The sequence below is a fragment of the Scyliorhinus canicula genome, chromosome 9 (genome assembly GCF_902713615.1).
Source record: "Scyliorhinus canicula chromosome 9, sScyCan1.1, whole genome shotgun sequence".
NCBI classification, from domain to species: Eukaryota; Metazoa; Chordata; class Chondrichthyes; order Carcharhiniformes; family Scyliorhinidae; genus Scyliorhinus; species Scyliorhinus canicula.
The window spans coordinates 146,181,673-146,199,979 of NC_052154.1; the positions used below are offsets into that span (position 1 = coordinate 146,181,673).

The 18,307-nt window shown below is 46.9% G+C and overlaps 1 protein-coding gene and 1 long non-coding RNA gene across 3 annotated transcripts in view; one reads left to right on the top strand and one right to left on the bottom strand.

Moving 5' to 3' along the window:
* The window catches only part of dnajc24 (DnaJ (Hsp40) homolog, subfamily C, member 24), a 120,431-nt gene extending 118,904 nt beyond the window's left edge, over window positions 1-1,527 (bottom strand). The window contains exon 1 of the mRNA XM_038807878.1: window positions 1,351-1,527. The gene's annotated coding sequence lies outside the window, so the exon portion shown is untranslated. The remainder of the gene's footprint in view (window positions 1-1,350) is intronic.
* Window positions 815-17,786, top strand: LOC119971774. 2 transcript variants are annotated; one of them, XR_005461908.1, is made up of 2 exons: window positions 815-870; window positions 17,111-17,786. It is a non-coding gene; the product is annotated as an uncharacterized LOC119971774 (long non-coding RNA). The 2 variants fall into 2 exon arrangements; XR_005461909.1 differs by lacking the exon at window positions 815-870 and adding an exon at window positions 10,516-10,576.
* The last annotated feature ends 521 nt before the right edge of the window (window positions 17,787-18,307 follow it).

Consider the following 18,307-nt stretch of genomic DNA (forward strand, 5'->3'; position numbering starts at 1 on the left):
ATGGTCCGGTGACCCACACAGTTGACAGTATTCTGCATCACACTCCAGTCATCTAACCAAACGAGCTAACCAACTCAAACAGTGCCTTTATTTCTACATTATTAAGTGATAGCACCATTGGCAGTTATGGAAGAAATTTCCAATTTAGTGTTACTCTGCATTGTTTTTCAAATCCCCAGTAGTTAGGTCTAGGAGTCAACCAAATAAAACACCTTTCACTTATCAAAGTCATTTCATTAAGTTAGCTATGTTGTGGAATCAAAATACACAGGCTGACCCATCCGGTTACACTTTTTACAAAAAAAAAATATGTCAAGCAGTTTATCAGCAACAAGATGGAGTGGTGCTTCTGTTTAAACACCACGTCCATCAGGCTACTTTAATGCAGATTTCCTGTCCGTATTATCACAACCCCCACCCACCCCTTATTTTCTGTACCCGAAGGTAGGTCTGACCCACAGTGCCATGACTTCCACCAAGGGTAGAGCAAGGAAGGTCAGAGTGGCTGTGGGGGAAATGAGACGGTCAGCCACCTCCTTGTGGAATGTGCCTTGCAAAGAAGGTCTGGAGAGAGATGCAGTGGTATTTGTCAAGGTTCATCCCGAGCAGCTCTGTGACACAGGACTCTGTGCTCTACGGACTGTTTCCAGGGACGCACACTGAGACAAACATCAACTGCTGCTGGAAGGTCATCAACTCAGTGAAAGATGCTCTTTGGTCTGCCCGTAACTTGCTGATCTTCCAGCGCAAAGAATTGTCCTTGACCGAGTGTTGCAGACTGGCACATTCCAAGGTCCAGGACTACGTGCTGAGGGACGCACTCAAGCTTGGGGCAGCTGCTGCCAAGGCACAATGGGGAAAGACCACTGGGTAAGGTCTTCCAACAAATCTACACCGAGGGGCTGGTAACTGTGTAAAACCCCTCGATCTGGGTCATTAACACTCCAATGTATGAAAGAAACATGACAATGTTAATATTTAAGAAAGAACTGTAGCGCAAAGAGGGATATGTGTGTAATGTCATCCCAATTGAATGGAAGAAAGTCAAGGGAATGTGTAACTTTGATGGAAATGTACAGTCACAATTTGAAATGTTCTGTAATGTTTATTAGATTCCCCCTCCCCCTCCCCCTCCCTGTAGCTCCTTGCGTCGTCTTTGGGCCATATTTTTAAATATATGATTCTTTACAGTTGTACAGTGGGTGTTTGAGAGCAGGGGGCAGGATTTCCACCCGGGGCGTCCGAGGAAAACACTTTAAGGGGCCGCAGAGCCACCTTTCGGGGTTGTTCTCTCGCCTGGACATGTGCACATTCACCGCCTGTTTACATTCCCATCGCCCCGCTACTCACAGCGATGCCGATACTCGGCGAACACCGAGGGGCCCGGCCCTTTCTGAGACTTCTCTCTCTGCCTTCGGTGTCCGGGCCTCGGGCTCGGCTCGCGACCTCCGGGCCACAGCAAGCGGCCGTTTCCAACCCAACGCCGCTGTGCTCGGAACCAAAGAAAGGGGCTTCGGACCCTCCCCGGAACCAAGCCGCTGGCACGAGGCTGCCCCTGGAAGGGAAACTTTCGAGCGACGGACCCTTTATTTTACAACAGAAAATAACGTTGAAGGCGCCGCACGCTCTGGGTGGGATTAGATTTAGAAACTGGGATGGGGAGGGTTAGATTTAGAAACTGGACGGTTAACATTGGGTAGATGGGATTTTGCGATTGGGCTGTTTGCTGGAGAGTTGAATCAGGTGCTCAAGCGCCATATTTGTAAAGGGAGAGCAGAAAAGGGGTGAATAGTGGGTGCTGGGATACAACGAGTAGGAGATTAGGGGCATGGCACAAGGGAAATGTGATTGTGGTAAAACATTGGATCGGAGATTTTGAGATTGGGGATATAGAATCATAGAATTTGCAGTGCAGAAGGAGGCCATTCGGCCCACCTAGTCTGCTCCGGCCCTTGGAGAGAGCACCCTATTTAAGCCCCACGCGTCCACCCTATCCCAGTAACCTCACCCCACATTTTTTGACACTAAGGGCAATTTAGCATGGCCACCTAACACAAACATCTTTGGACTGTGGGAGGAAATTGGAGCACCCGGTGGAAGCCCACGCAGACACAGGGAGAATGTGCAGACTCCGCACAGACAGTGACCCAACCTGGGAATCGACCCTGCAGCTGTGAAGCAACTGTGCTAACCACCGTGCTGTCCAATATGGGATTGGACCTGTTGAATGAGTTAGTTTTGTGGATCATAGAATTTACAGTGCAGAAGGAGGCCATTCGGCCCATCGGGTCTGCACCGGCCCTTACAAAGAGCAGCCTACTCAAGCTCACGTCTCTACCCTATCCCAGTAACCCCCACAAAACCTTTTTTGGACACTAAGGGCAGTTTAGCATAGCCAATCCACCTAACACAAACATCTTTGGACCGTGGGAAGAAACTGGAGCAACCGGAGGAAACCCATGCAGACATGGGGAGAACATGCAGACTCCGCACAGACAGTGACCTAAGCCGGGAATTGATTGGATGGTGGAGTATGGGATTGTGGCAGATTGTATTGGGGCATTGGAAAAGGGGTAGTGGTTTGCGAACAGATCTATGCAGGAAAAAAAAGGGGAGTGGAAATAATTGGATATTTCTTTCACAGAACTGGTATAGACACAATAGGTCTAATGGTTTGTTGAACTGTGAAAATGTATGATTAGGCTGAGGGGGGATTGGGTCCAAAATAATAATAATCTTTATTATTGTCACAAGTAGGCTTACATTAAACACCGTAATTAAATTACTCTGAAAAGACCCTAGTCGCCACACTGCGGCGCCTGTTTGGGTACATAGAGAGAGAATTCAGAATGTCCAATTCACCTAAAAAGCACATCTTTCGGGACTTGTGGGAGGAAACCCACGCAGACACGGGGACAACATGCAAACTTCACGTACAGTGAACCAAGCGGGAATCAAACCTGGGACCCTGGCGCTGTGAAGCAACAGTACTAACTGTGCTCCTGTGCCACCAGGATAGCAGTAGAGGAGGGAACAGAGGTGTGGGAAATGGAGGATGGGATGGGGACAAGGCAGCTTTGGATAGGGAACAGAAGGCATGTCATAGGACTAAGGGGAAAAGCAGGGCAGTGGGAATAATTGGATTGCTTTTTCAAAGAACTGATATAGGCAATATGGGCCAGGTGGCTTGCTCTGGTTTATGACTATGCAGTGGGATAGGAGAGAGGGTTTGGCAGGAGGAGGAGATGGGGGTACACAATAGGGATATGGAAAAGAGATCAGAGTATAATGGACATGAGAAAGAACGTAGGAGTATACAGTAACATTTAGGGATTGGAGAAAGAAGTGGTGACTTTGGGGGCACATAATGATCATAAACAGAACGAATTGCAAACTGAGAGTAAAGTTGGGCTGGATTCTCCCCTACCCGGCCAGGCGGGGGGTCCCGGCGGGATGGAGTGGCGTGAACTACTCCGGCGTCGGGCCCACCCCAAAGGTGTGGAGAATCCGCACCTTTAGGGGCTACGCCCTCACCTTGAGGGGCTAGCCCCGTGCCGGAGTGGTTCCCGTCCCGCCGGCTGGCGTGGAAGGCCTTTGGTGCCGTGCCAGCTGGGCCGAAGGGTCTTCGCCAGCCAGCCAGCGGAAGTCCGCGCATGCGCAGGAGCTTCAGCGGAGGGGGTCACTTTTACGTCAGCCATCACGTAGTCTATGGCCGACGCGGAAGGAAAAGAGTGCCCCCATGGCACAGGCCCATCTGCGGATCGGTGGACCCCGATCGTGGGCCAGGCCACCGTGGGGGCACCCCCCGGGGCCAGATCGGCCCGCGCCTCCCCCCCCCCCCCAGGACCCCGGAGCCCGCCCGCGCCACCGGTAAGGGAGGTGGTTTGATTCACGCCGGCGGGACCGGCATTACAGCAGCGGGACTTCGGCTCATCGCGAGCCAGAGAATCGCCCGGGGGGGGGGGGGCTGCCAACCGGCATGGCACGATTCCCGCCCCCGCCGAATCTCCGGTGCAGGAGACATCGGGAGCCGGCCCCCGCGATTCTCCGACCAGACAGGGGGTCGGAGAATCCAGCCCCTTGTTTCAAGTGGCACTCATATTAGTAATAGCGGATGAGTAGTGTCAAACTGAAAATAACTTTTTTTGAATTTAATTTAGGACGATAATAACTAAAAGAAATAGCAGATTAATCAATACTTAACAGCCTGCCTATCAGTGGCAATTAACTGTCAATTAGCTGTAAATGACTGAGGTAGGGCAAGTAGTTACTGTGTGTTGAATGCTAAGTTGGCACTTTTAACTCGCAATAAATTACTGCAGAAACTGTCAATCTGAAATAAAAGCCGAAAATGCTGTAAATACCCAGAGGGTCTAGAGCACCTGTTTCAGGTTGATGACCTTTCATCAGAGATGTTAGTTAATTAATCATGCATTTAACCCAGAATTCTGACTTTTACTAGCCAGTGCACGAGTTTCCCAAGCTGTGTGGAACTCGCCGCAGTCAATGGGTAATGTGCAACAGGGAGGCATTGATCAATGAAACTAACAGGCTAGAAAGCCTTCAAATAGTGAAACTGCAGCATTTCCCAATCAGTTGCCAACACGGTGGCACAGAAGTTAGGACTGCTGCCTCACAGCGCCAGGGACCCCGGTTGAATTCCAGCCTTGGGTGACTGTCTTTGTGGAGTTTGCACTTTCTCCCCTTGTCTTCGTGGATTTCCTCCGGATGTTCCAGTTTCCTCCCACAGTCCAAAGGAGTGCAGGTTAGGTGGGTTGGCCATGCTAGATTGCCCCTTAGTGTCCAGAGATGTATAGGTTTGGTGGGGTATGAGGATAGGACGGGGGAGTGTGCCTAGGTAGAGTGCTCTTTCAGAGGGTCAGTGCAGACACGATGGGCCAAATGGCGTCCTTCTGCCTGTAGAAATTTTAAGTGTAACTCCCAGGTAACAAATGCCACGTTTGCCACTTATGTCCACTTTGCAACTGTTGAGGCCAGTCAGACACAGAAAACGGCAGCATTTGCCACAGTGACTGGATTCCCACACTTACAGGGAGTTGTAGACTGCACACATGGTAATCAAGATGCCCTCGATTCATCCAGGAGTATTTTTCAAGCAAAAGGGATTCCACACCATCAGTTGGTACGTGACCAATGGAAAGTTTCCATGTTTTCTGTGGAAGATATCCTGGGGGCTACCATGATTCCTTCATTCTGAAACAGTCACATTACTCAAGTCTTCTCACTTCCAAACAGAATAGCTCCTTGGAGATGTCTGAAAGTCTGGCTGATGAAAGCTGTGAGGACCCTTACTGCAGCTGCAGAAGAAAATTAAAACCGGAGCCACACAAGAACAAGTGTTGTTATCGAGTAAGCTGAATGTGCGACTCCTGTCCTTGGACAGATATGGGGTGTCCTTCAATATGCACCAACAAGAGAGTCAAGAATAATTGTGGTCTCTGCTGTGCCTTGCACAATGTGCTGCAAAGAGGATTGGAGCTACAGGAGGAGGGTGGTAACCCATCACCTAAAGGTGATCAACCTGAAATGTTAACTCTGCTTCTCTGCCTGACCTGCTGAGTATTTCAAGCATTTTCTACATCTGCAGAATTTTGCTTTCATAGAGGCTTTCCATCATCCTTTTTAAAGTGGCAGACTGAGTGTGCAGATCATTGGTCAGGGCAGCCGTGAGATCATGATTGGTGGTGGAACAGGCTTGAGGTGTTAAACCATGTACTCTTGTTCATTTGTTCATATGATTAGTTAAAAGACAGAGAGTCGGACTAAATGGACTATTTTCAGGTTGGCAGATAGTCACCAGTGAATTGCTACACAAATCGATGCTGGGACCTCAGCTATTTACAAACAAATGACCTAAACAAAGGGACCTAGTGTAATGTAGAGGTAATAGAGTTATCAGCTTCAAAATTCAGTTTCATGATGCTGTTGGAGGTAGTGCGACCCACGCAGTGCCTGATGTTGGGCATTAGAATGGCCAGCAATCAGGCTTAACACTCAAATATGCCACCTCACATACCAACCAATGATGCCAGTCTCAAACTCTTCACTGTTTCCACATATATCCTGCTACAGCTGACGCATCAACCAAACACTGTTCAGCACAATCACTGATATTTTTTCCTCTCTCTATCAGGACAATGTGGCACATGATAGAAAAGAGCAGAGATAGAGGTGAACAAGGAGGTTTATCTCTTGAGTCCTTCGGAGGAGATGGTTCTCCGCATTATGGGTCTACTTGCACCAGAGCTCCTGGTATCTGCCATTGGAGAACATTGAGGATGATGGTATGTTGCTGCTTTGTGCCACTTTCTACTCCCAGCTCACTCTCATCTTGCTGTCGGCTTGATGAGCAAGCTGCAGATGATGCTACCTTGTACCACTCGACTTTCATCCCACAGCCTTTTCTCGCCACAACCTTCTCCTTCCAATTTCCTGATGCCAGACACCAAAGAATCATAGCCTGTCCAATCACTGCAGTCCAGGAAAAAGAGGAAGAGTAACAGCACTGATGAAGAAGCCCCTTCACTTGACGTGACTACTCATGGTCACCAGCTCCGATTCTGGCACCATACATACCTTAGAGGCTAATATAGATAGGCATCAGCATATGGTAACAGAGCGTGAGTGGGCTGCAGACATGCCAAGTATAAAGGCTGGTCTGTGCGCCAACTCACTAGAGAGCAAGGTAGCAGGCAAGGTTTGCTATGGGGAGGACTCAGATGAGGCAAATAATAGGGTGACAAACAAGTGAATGTTGAATGTTGGGCATGTACACTGAAATGCTGGGTGTATTGCAGACCTGCCAGACAACCTCTGATTACTCTGGAAGTATGGAAGAGTCCAGTTCCAAGTTGGCAGAAGGTGTCATGCAGAACCTGCCCTGGATTTTGCTCTAGTCTTCAATAATAATGGCCAGGATTCTCCATTTGGGAGACTATGTTGTCCTGCTGGAGCAGAATTGCACCTGATTTGCGTTCAAACTGGAAGCACAAATCAGGAAGCAATTACCAATCCTTAGCCATGCACATTTATGCATGGAGAGGATTGCGAGTGATTCCTAGGGCTTCCTTAAAGAGCGAAACCCTTGGCCCACCGTGAGATCCACCACGTCAGGGCCACGCTTGTCAAGACCTGCACCAAATCTCATCTATGTGATTCCTGGCCCAAGGGACCGGAGAATCACGAGGGCCTGGAGAATATGGTGGCTGACCTGTTAATAGGATGCAATTGGGTCTTAATGATGGCTGGTGCAGGGCATGAAATTCGATCCCGATGCCAGCAGGGGACTGAATCATCGGAACGGGCGTTGATTCTGTTTTCAGCCCACGCTGTATTCTCCGCACCCGCTGCCAGGAGTGGAGTTCACAATGCGGCAGAGAATTCAGCCCAATATTTAGTACGAACCTGGCTCGCTCATTTAATGTATTCTTTGTTTTTGTGGGTCAGCCAAAAGGTTGGTATTTTTCCTTCAATTAATTTCCACTTCTTTTTTGATGAACTGCCCCTTCTAGATTTAATAAGAGATTTTGCTGCTCAGGATTATTTTAGAAAGTAGTCTTCACAAGAGTCGCAAAGATGGTGTTCAGCGGACTTCTGGTGTTGGCTATGTGATGAGCAGTTGCACACGTGGCTCCTGCCAGGGTGCTTTGATTTTGGCCCGTTTTGCCAGGTTTATGGACGATTTTTGAGGGGAAATTCAATTTGTGTGATGGGATAGGGTTCACTCATAAAAGTAATGTCTGGCAAATACAATACAAGGTAGAAATCAGGCAAAGGATCATCGTTAGACTCAGATGTTCCTTGAGCCTCAGTGGAGGAGAACATGGTGGAGTCTTCTGCTGTGTCGTTGGCCTCTCCATGGTCGAGTGAGACATTGGCTAGCTTCTTTAAAGATGAATTTAAGAAGCAGTGGGAGATGGTCGCTGAAGACTTGGAGAAGGCTTTGGCCCCTATTCGGCTGGCCTTGGAGAAGATGGACCGGCATATCGAGGTACAGGGTGCGGCGATACGGAAGGTGGAGGTGATGCTCTCAGACCATAGTAATCGGATTGTCTCCTTGGAGGCAGAGATGCCATTGCTGTCTGTAGAGCGTAAAGTGTTGAAGGCCATGGTTGACAATCTACAGAACTGCTCCAGTCGGCAAAATGTAAGAAACGTGGGGCTACCGGAGGGTCTGGAGGGTTCAAACTCTATGGACTGTATTTGGAAAGTTGGTGGTGGAGGGGGTTTTGTCGTCCCCTCCTGAATTGGATCAGGTCTATCAGTCGTTGATGCAGAAGCCTAGATTTGGGCGATCGTCGTCAGGTTTCATTAAATGCTTCACAAGGAACGGGTCCTGAGGTGGGCGAAGGACCACTGAAACTGCAGATGGAAGGGCCACGCCATCAGAATATACCAGGACGTTGAAGCAGAGTTGGCGAGAAGGCATGCAGTAATTAATAAGGCCAAGGCTGCGCTGTACAAGAGCAATGTGAGATTTTGTGTAATGTACCCGGTTCATCTTCAGGTGACTTTCAAGGAGAGAGATTATTACTTTGTGCCAGAGGATACAAATTAGTTCGTCAAGATGAATGGACGGAAGGTGAACTAAAGTTCTCAAGGACTAAGACTAAGAGGTTAGCTGTTTGTTCATCTGTATCTGTATTTACTGTGGGATTTTTTTTACTGTAAATGAGGACATGGGACTTTTACGACACTTTGTTAGTGGGTGTTTTTCTGGGTGATTTGGGGGTTTGTATTTGTACTTTTGAAGTTGTTTGGGGGATGGGGTTTGGCTGTTGAGTTTCCTGCCTTGTTCTGTATTACCTCATGGCAGGGAATTTAGCCAGTTCGCTTTTTTATATATGTCATATTGGGTGGCACGGTAGCACAGTGGTTAGCATTGTTGCTTCACAGCGCCAGGGACCAGAGTTCGATTTCCGCCTTGGGGCACTGTCTGTGCGGAGTCTGCATGTTCTCCCCATGACTTTGTGGGTTTCCTCAGGGTGCTCCGTTTTTCTCCCACAAGTCCCGAAAGATGTGCTGTTAGGTGAATTGACCATTCTGAATTCTCACTCCGTGCACCCGAATAGGAGCCGGAGTGTGGTGACTAGGGGATTTTCACAGTAATTTCATTGCAGTGTTAATGTAAGCCTACTTGTGACACTAATAAAGATTATTATTGTCACTGTAGGGCTTTTTGATTCGATACAGTGTTCAGTGTGTGAATGGACTCAGAGCGTTTGGCATGAGAAGCCGTAGGGGTGGGTGAGGGGCATGAATTGGCATGGATGGGGAATGTGTAGAGAGGTGAGGGCTGTGGGCCTTTCTGTTTTTAATTTAATTGTCAAAGTTCCACAGTATCAAGGTAGACCTATTAAACAGACTCCCCTGCACCTGGCTGCCCCTGTGTATATCTCTGAACTTCTTCCCAGGTTGGCTGTCCCAACTCCTGCCTGCACCTGCCACTCCCACATAGAACAGCTCCCACCCCCATTGATGAAAACCCTGTCCATCCAACACCTTTGGGGCCAGGCAGGCTAAACCGAAAATTTTTCCAACTCCTTGAGGGTGAAAATTCAGGCCCATATTTTTCTTAAATTGTAAATACTGGTAGTTGTTTTGCACGAAATGATCTTCAGTCATGCACAATACTTCCTTATTTGCAGGGACTATGTAGCACAGCACAAAATTACATTTAATTCAGTAAACTGATTACTACAAGTTAATCTTCTGAGTCATGCAAGTCAACAAGGATGGATTACCATAAGCTCCTCCAGAGTATAAAGTTCCCTTGCATCAATTGCTATTAAATTCTTGAATGAGGAAACAGACCGATAAAAACCCAAAAGGGAATCATGTCTGAGGTGTAAACGGAAAAAACATTCCCAGCATTAAAATCTTCAAACTATGGATCTATCTTATCTTAAATATTGGATTACATAGAACATAGAACAGTACAGCACAGAACAGGCCCTTCAGCCCTCAATGTTGTGCCGAGCCATGATCACCCTACTCAAACCCACGTATCCACCCTATACCCGTAACGCAACAACCCCCCCCTTAACCTTACTTTTATTAGGACACTACGGGCAATTTAGCATGGCCAATCCACCTAACCCGCACATCTTTGGACTGTGGGAGGAAACCGGAGCACCCGGAGGAAACCCACGCACACAGGGGGAGGATGTGCAGACTCCACACAGACAGTGACCCAGCCGGGAATCGAACCTGGGACCCTGGAGCTGTGAAGCATTTATGCTAACCACCATGCTACCCTGCTGCCCCAATGTGTATCTTAGTGGCACAAGGGTGTACATTGTATTCTTCTCTTTGAAGCTTAAGTAGTGTGAGTCACCCTGGTTAGCTGAGTTCTGTATAAAAGTCTGACAGAACGCACACTAAGTAAGCTTTGCACAGGTGAAGGAGACACATCCTGAGTGAGTGAGACACATCCAGAGTGGGAATTGGTAATTTGGTGTAGTGAGGTAATTCGGTGCAGGGTGGGAGAAGGTGCTTTTTCCCTACCGTTTTGTTCTCTTTCTTCTGGGAGAGAACCAGAGAGCATCCTGGGAAGGTAAGTGATTTCTATTTTTATTACCTTTCCAAATTGTGTGTGTGGGGCGGGTGGGGGGGGGGGGGGGGGGGGGGGGGGGGGGGGGACTGACATCACAGTAAAGCTGTGACCTGATTGGCTGGTTGGGAATCTGTTAAATTCAAAAGAAATAATATTGCAAAAAAAATCTAATTGATTAACTAGATAGTGGAGTAACTAAACCTGAGGGCATAGATCGGTATGTGGCATTTAATTTTACAGTAAAAATTATCCAGCGTCAGGGCCATATAGTTAATTGTAATTCAATCTAACAATAATTCAAGTGTTTATTTTAAATTAATGAATTAGTGCTTAAATGTCACTCAGCGAGTGCAGTGCTCCAACTGTGAGATGTGGCAGATCTGTGATGCTGCCAGCGTTCCGGTCAATGACATCTGCAGTAAGTGTAACCAATGGCAGCTTATCACAGACCGCGTTGTTCGGTTGGAGCAGCATTTGGATGCACTTAGGAGCATGCAGGTGTCAGAAAGCGTCATAGATAGGAGTTATAGAGATGTGGACACATCCAAGGTGCAAGCAGAGAGATGGGTGACGACCAGAAGGGGCAGGCAGTTAGTGCAGGAGTCCCCTATGGTTGTCCCCCTCTCGAACAGATATACCCCTTTGGATACTGTTGGCGGGAATAGCCTATCAGGGGAAAACAGCAGCAGCCAGTGCAGTGACACCATGGCTGGCTCTGTTGTTCAGCAGGGAGGATCAAAGCGCAGAAGAGCAATGGTGATAGGGGACTCTATAGTCAGGGACACAGATAGGCACTTCTGTGGACGTGAAAGAGACTCCAGGATGGTATGTTGCCTCCCTGGTACCAGGGTCCAGGATGTCTCTGAACGGTTGGGGGCATCCTGAAGGGGGAGGGCAAACAGGCAGAGGTCGTTGTACATATCGGTACTAACGACATAGGCAGGAAGGGGGATGAGGTCCTGCAGCAGGAGTTCAGGGAGCTAGGCAGAAAGCTAAAAGACAGGACATCTAGGGTTGTAATCTCGGGATTACTCACTGTGCCACGTGCCAATGAGGCTAGAAATAGGAAGATAGAGCAGCTAAACACGTGACTAAACAGCTGGTGTGGGAGGGAGGGTCTCCGTTATCTGGACCACTGGGAGCTCTTCCGGGGCAGGTGTGACCTGTATAAGGAGGATAGGTTGCATCTAAACTGGAGAGGCATAAATATTTTGGCCGCGAGGTTTGCTAGAGTCACACGGGAGGGTTTAAACTAGTATGGCAGGGGGGTGGGTACCGGAGCAATAGGTTAGAAGGTGAAAACATTGAGGGAGAACTAGGGAATAGGGCCAGTATGGCTCTGAGGAAGAGCAGACAGGGAGATGTTGCTGAAAAAAGTGGGACTGGTGGCCTGAAGTGCATATGCTTTAATGCAAGAAGTATAACAGGTAAGGCAGATGAACTTAGAGCTTGGATTAGTTCTTGGGAGCCATTAGTTTCGGAGCCATGTTTCACAGGATGGCGCAACATCGAGGGCCGAAGGGCCTGTACTGCGCTGTAATGTTCTATGTTCTATGTTGGAACTATGATGTTGTTGCCATTACAGAGACCTGGTTGAGGGAAGGACAGGATTGGCAGCTGAACATTTCAGGATTTAGATGTTTCAGACGGGATAGAGGGGGATATATAAGGGATGGAGGAGTTGCGCTATTGGTTTGGGAGAATATCACAGCTGTACTGCGGGAGGACACCTCATAGGGCAGCGAGGTTATATGGGTAGAGATCAGGAATAAGAAGGGTGCAGTCACAATGTTGGGGGTTTGCTACAGGCCATCCAACAGCCAGCAGGAGATAGAGAAGCAGATAGGTAGACAGATTTTGGAAAGGAGTAAAAGCAACATGGTTGTTGTGATGCGAGACTTTAACTTCCCCAATATTGACTGGGACTCACTTAGTGCTCGGGGCTTGGACAGGACAGAGTTTTCCAGGAAAGCGTCTTAAAACAATATGTAGGTAGTCCAACTAGGGAAGGGGTTATACTGGACCTGGTATTGGGGAATGAGCCTGGCCAGGTGGAACAAGTTTCAGTAGGGAAGTATTTTGGGAACAGTGGCCACAATTCAGTTAAGTTTTCAGTGGTCCTAGGGTGAATGTGCTAAATTGGGGGAATGCTAATTATAACAATATTAGGCAGTAATTGAATAACCTAGATTGGGGGCGGATGTCTGAGGGTAAGTCAACATCTGACATGTGGGAGGCTTTCAAATGTCAGTTGAAAGGAATTCAGGACCGGCATGTTCCTGTGAGGAAGAAGGATAAATACGGCAAATTTCGGGAACCTTGGATAACGCGAGATATTGTAGGCCTCGTCAAAAAGAAAAAGGAGGCATTTGTCAGGGCTAGAAGCAGCGGCGTGCAGAGGTCTGGTGATGCCCGGGGCAAATCTTGATTATATGCCCCCAAAGACTCAAGTATAAGGCCTAATATACTGAGAAATATTATGAGAAAGGAAAACATTTTGAATATATAAACACAGATGAAACATGAAATAAACGCTTTAAACATAGAACAGTACAGCACAGAACAGGCCCTTCGGCCCTCAATGTTGTGCTGAGCCATGATCACCCTACTCAAACCCACGTATCCACCCTATACCCGTAACCCAACAACCCCCCCCCTTAACCTTACTTTTATTAGGACACTACGGGCAATTTAGCATGGCCAATCCACCTAACCCGCACATCTTTGGACTGTGGGAGGAAACCGGAGCACCCGGAGGAAACCCACGCACACAGGGGGAGGACGTGCAGACTCCACACAGACAGTGACCCAGCCGGGAATCGAACCTGGGACCCTGGAGCTGTGAAGCATTTATGCTAACCACCATGCTACCCTGATTTATTCGATTTTAATATTAATCAATCAAATTTATTAAGTTCTTTTCCCCAAATGATACCTCCTGTCACAAAACACCTGAACTACTTCATTTTTTACATCAGCTGTGAGAAATTCTTTTTCAATGCTTATTAAAGCCAGGTTGGTCAGTCGCTCCTATGACATAGAAGACCTCAGATATGTTTTTATTAATTTCAGTTTTGAAAATGACCTTTCACAGCTTGCGACTGAAAATGCAATTGTAAGCAGTAATCTGTATGAAACACACAGCGTCGGAAAGACATCCCTCCCATACTGCAGTAAAGACTCCAGAGCATCTTTAGGATCAGGGGGAACTCTAGTCCCTCCAGCTCGAAGGAGCATCACAAAATCAATAATTTCGTCATATAACTGAATTGCAACCACATCATTGTCATAATAATTTGCAAAGTCTGAACATTCCTTTTTTAATTTCTCTCTTTCTTGTTCATCTCCACTGATAATTTTGTGCAATTTATATCATAGACTTGCAAATTAGTGGTATCTGTATTCAAATATTAGCATGTTAAGGAATAAATGTCTCCTATTCCGAGATTAAATGCCATAGCAGTCCTCTGATCATCCAGGCTTCACTCTTACTACATCCCACGTAAATATTTCATTAAATATCACCAAAAAACCTATAAAAAACGTAGTTGCACCCGTTCTAGAGCTATTCACTGACCTCTTTATCTTTGCCATCTCTAAGGTATAGGACGGCTGCCTGAGGTTAAATTGCGCTGTAAGTTAGTCAATTTCCCCTTAGCGCTGGAATTCTAGGGATATTGTTCTCTTCTTCAGTCATTTTGCTTTGCAACACGGTAGCATAGTGGTTAGCATCAATGCTTCACAGCTCCAGGGTCCCAGGTTTGGTTCCCAGCTGGGTCACTGTCTGTGCGGAGTCTGCACGTCCTCCTCGTGTGTGCGTGGGTTTCCTCCGGGTGCTCCGGTTTCCTCCCACAGTCCAAAGATGTGCGGGTTAGGTGGATTGGCCATACTAAATTGCCCGTAGTGTCCTAAAAAGTAAGGTTAAGGGGGAGTTGTTGGGTTACGGGTATAGGGTGGATACGTGAGTTTGAGTAGGGTGATCATTGCTCGGCACAACATCGAGGGCCGAAGGGCCTGCTCTGTGCTGTACTGTTCTAAATCTAAATCAATGGGTGAGATGTTATGTCTCAAAAGTTGCGCCTCCCTCCTCTGCAACCCCCATGGAGAAGGATATGAGCAGAACGTCATGGAAATACTGTTATGACCCTTGTGGAAACAACTACAAACAACCCAACTAAGACCAATATACAAGACTTCACTTTTATATTAGCAATCACACCAAAATCAACGTAAATTAAACATGAATTAACAGGAAAATTGCAATAATATGACCGATAAATTACACATAGCAGATACAAAGACATATCTCACACATTTCGGTCAGCTCATTCAGCACGTATCGCTTTCATTTCAGCCACAATATCCTTCAAAACGTTGAACTTCTTCAAATCAAATTCCATCTTCATTTCTCTAAAGCTTTAGCACCAAGTCTCATCAAACTACTTCACCCAATTTCCACAAATATAATTTTCACAGTCAACACATTTCCAGATCCCTTCTTCTTCACAAAACCCTGGTCATGTGGGGCCTGTTTGTGCACTATGCCAGTGCATAAAGGGTCCCCAAATCCAGATATAAAAGCTCTGTTCAAGATCCGAGCTCCAGCAGCTTGCAGTCAAGTCTCTGAGAATCTCCCCTGCACCCTGCTGACCCTGGGCTTTAAGTATAAAGGGTAAGAGGGCAAAAGTTAAGAGGCCATGATGAATTTTTATAAAATACTGGTTCTGTCCCAAATGGGTGCCCCTGGCCCAAATGTCAAATTCTGGGCACGACAGTTTAAAAGTTGACAGCTACAGAGAGGGTGCAGAGAAGAGTTTTAAAATAGATCAAATAAATAAAATAAATAAATGAATAAATAAAACTCACCCATGGTGGCAATGCCGTCCATTCTGGAAAATTCGCGCCCTTTCTGCTCCCTCTCCAGCCTCTGCAGTGCGCAGGCGCGCTCGGGCCGACCGCGGTGCGCAGGCGCGCTCGGGCCGACCGCGGTGCGCAGGCGCGCTCGGGCCGACCGCGGACCGCGGTGCGCAGGCGCGCTCGGGCCGACCGCGGTGCGCAGGCGCGCTCGGGCCGACCGCGGTGCGCAGGCGCGCTCGGGCCGACCGCGGTGCTGCCCCCATCCAGTCGCTGCCCGGGGCCAGCGCCCCGTCGGCCCCCCCCTCTGCACGCCGCTGGCTAGAAGGCTGGGAACAGACGAAGGCTGTGTGGAATATAATGAAAGTAGGAAGGAACTTAAGCAAGGAGTCAGGAGGGCTAAAACGGGTCACGAAAAGTCATTGGCAAATAGGGTTAAGGAAAATCCCAAGGCTTTTTACACGTACATAAAAAGCATGAGGGTACCCAGGGAAAGGTTGACCCTCTGAAGGACAGGCGAGGGAATCTATGTGTGGAGCCAAAGGAAATGGGCGAGGTACTAAATGAATACTTTGCATCAGTATTCACCAAAGAGAAGAAATTGGTGGACGTTGAGTCTGGAGAAGGGTGTGTAGATAGCCTGGGTCACATTGAGATCCAAAAAGACGAGGTGTTGGGCGTCTTGAAAAATATTAAGGTAGATGTCCCCAGGGCCTGATGGGATCAACCCCAGAATACTGAAAGAGACTAGAGAGGAAATTGCTGAGGCCTTGACAGAAATCTTTGGATCCTCACTGTCTTCAGGTGGTGTCCCGGAGGATTGGAGAATAGCCAATGTTGTTCCTTTGTTTAAGAAGGGTAGCAAGGATAATCCAGGGAACTACAGGCCGGTGAGCCTTACGTCAGTGGTCGGGAAATTACTGGAGAGAATTCTTCAAGACAGGATCTACTCCCATTTGGAAGCAAATGGACGTATTAGCGAGAGGCAGCAGGGTTTTGTGAAGGGGAGGTTGTGTCTCACTAACTTGATAAGAGTTTTTCGAGGAGGTCACAAAGATGATTGTTGTAGGTAGGACAGTGGATGTTGTATATATGGACTTCAGTAAGGCCTTTGACAAGGTCCCTCATGGCAGACTGCTTCAAAAGGTGAAAGAGGGTGCAGAAGAGATTTACCAGGATGTTGCCTGGTATGGAGGGCATTAGCTATGCGGAAAGGTTGAATAATCTCGGTTTGTTCTCACTGGAAAGATGGAGGTTGAGGGGCGACCTGATAGAGGTCTACAAAATTATGAGGGGCATAGACAGTGGATAGTCAGAGGCTTTTTCCCAGGGTAGAGGGGTTAATTACTAGGGGGCATAGGTTTAAGGTGCACGGGGAAAGGTTTAGAGGAGATGTACGAGGCAAGTTTTTTACACAGAGGGTAGTGGGTGCCTGGAACTCGCTGCCGGAGGAGGTGGTGGAAGCAGGGACGATAGTGACGTTTAAGGGGCATCTTGACAAATACATCATTAGAATGGGAATAGAGGGATACAGACCCTGGAAGTGCAGAAAATTTTAGTTTAGACGGGCAGCATGGTCGGCACAGGCTTGGAGGGCCGAAGGGCCTGTTCCTGTGCTGTACTTTTCTTTGTTCTTTGTTTTGTCTCACAGTCAAGCAAAACCTGATTTTTTTTTTACAGCAGTTGAGAACTGAGAGAAAATCTCCAGGACATCCATGCAGATGCCACGCATATCACTTTCAAAATGCAGTTTCTGCTCTCATATGCGTGAACGTGAAGTCAATTTGTACACTGCAAGATCCTGCAAGCAACACATAAGATGGATGATCAGATAATTAACTCATTATGTGATGTAATTTCCTCGAACGAATTTGTGTGCCTATTACAGTTTTCAATGTCACATCATGGGGTCAGGTAATAAATAATTTTTTTCTGTGCAAGTGAACATTTGAAAATCTATATGACAGCCATTTCAGTGGTAAGTTTTGTAAAATTAGCTCGTCAGTAGTTCCTGTTAATCTACTTAACATGAACAGAGAGTATCAATTTGGAATGTCTGCAACAAGTACATGTAATGAAATCAGCACCCACCTTTCCAACTATGCTGTCAAATGTTTATGTTTGGGTCAAGAGGTATGAAGAGAAGGATGTTGATGGCATAGCTTTGAAAGAACAATTCAAAAGTATCACATGGAGAAATGTTTTGATTTACTGGAAATTATTTTGACAAAGAACTGGAAGATTTGATCCATGTGAATGTGCCCTTGTCTGTTGTTGTAGCATTTGCGCATAAATAATGCCGTCCACCATTAGCCTCATCATTATTTTGACATTAAAATCTGGGCTGTTGTGATTATTTTTATTTGTATTTCATAAGCAGTGAAATGTTTTGAAATATCCTGAAGACATGAAAAGTGTGTCTATAAATGCAAATATTGTTTGCAGTTAAACTGTGAAACTTAAGGCAATTTAGTAATCAGACAATATGTTTCTCCACAGCCTCTGCTGGAAAGTGTAAAATTGAGATGTTATATCACTAACACTGACAGGAGGGAACACTATGAAAATTCTCCATTGCCAATTTCTATTAAACTTGTGGACGTAGGAATTTGTAACAGAAATAGTTGATACAGAAGTGTGGCAAAAATATAGGAACGTAAAGTCTGTACAGTTTTGTAGGCCATAAGTATGATCATGGTGTCGTTCATAGAGGATCTCATCTGCCTTTTGCCTTGTCCGTATTGCTGTGGTTGTCTTTGTCTCACTTTTCACTTTCAGTTCTGTTTTGCTACATTTTATTCTGTTTTCTCTCAATTCTTTGTCTCATTTTCTTAGGAGGGTGAATTTAGGATTGCTGCAGGCCAGCAATTCAGAGTG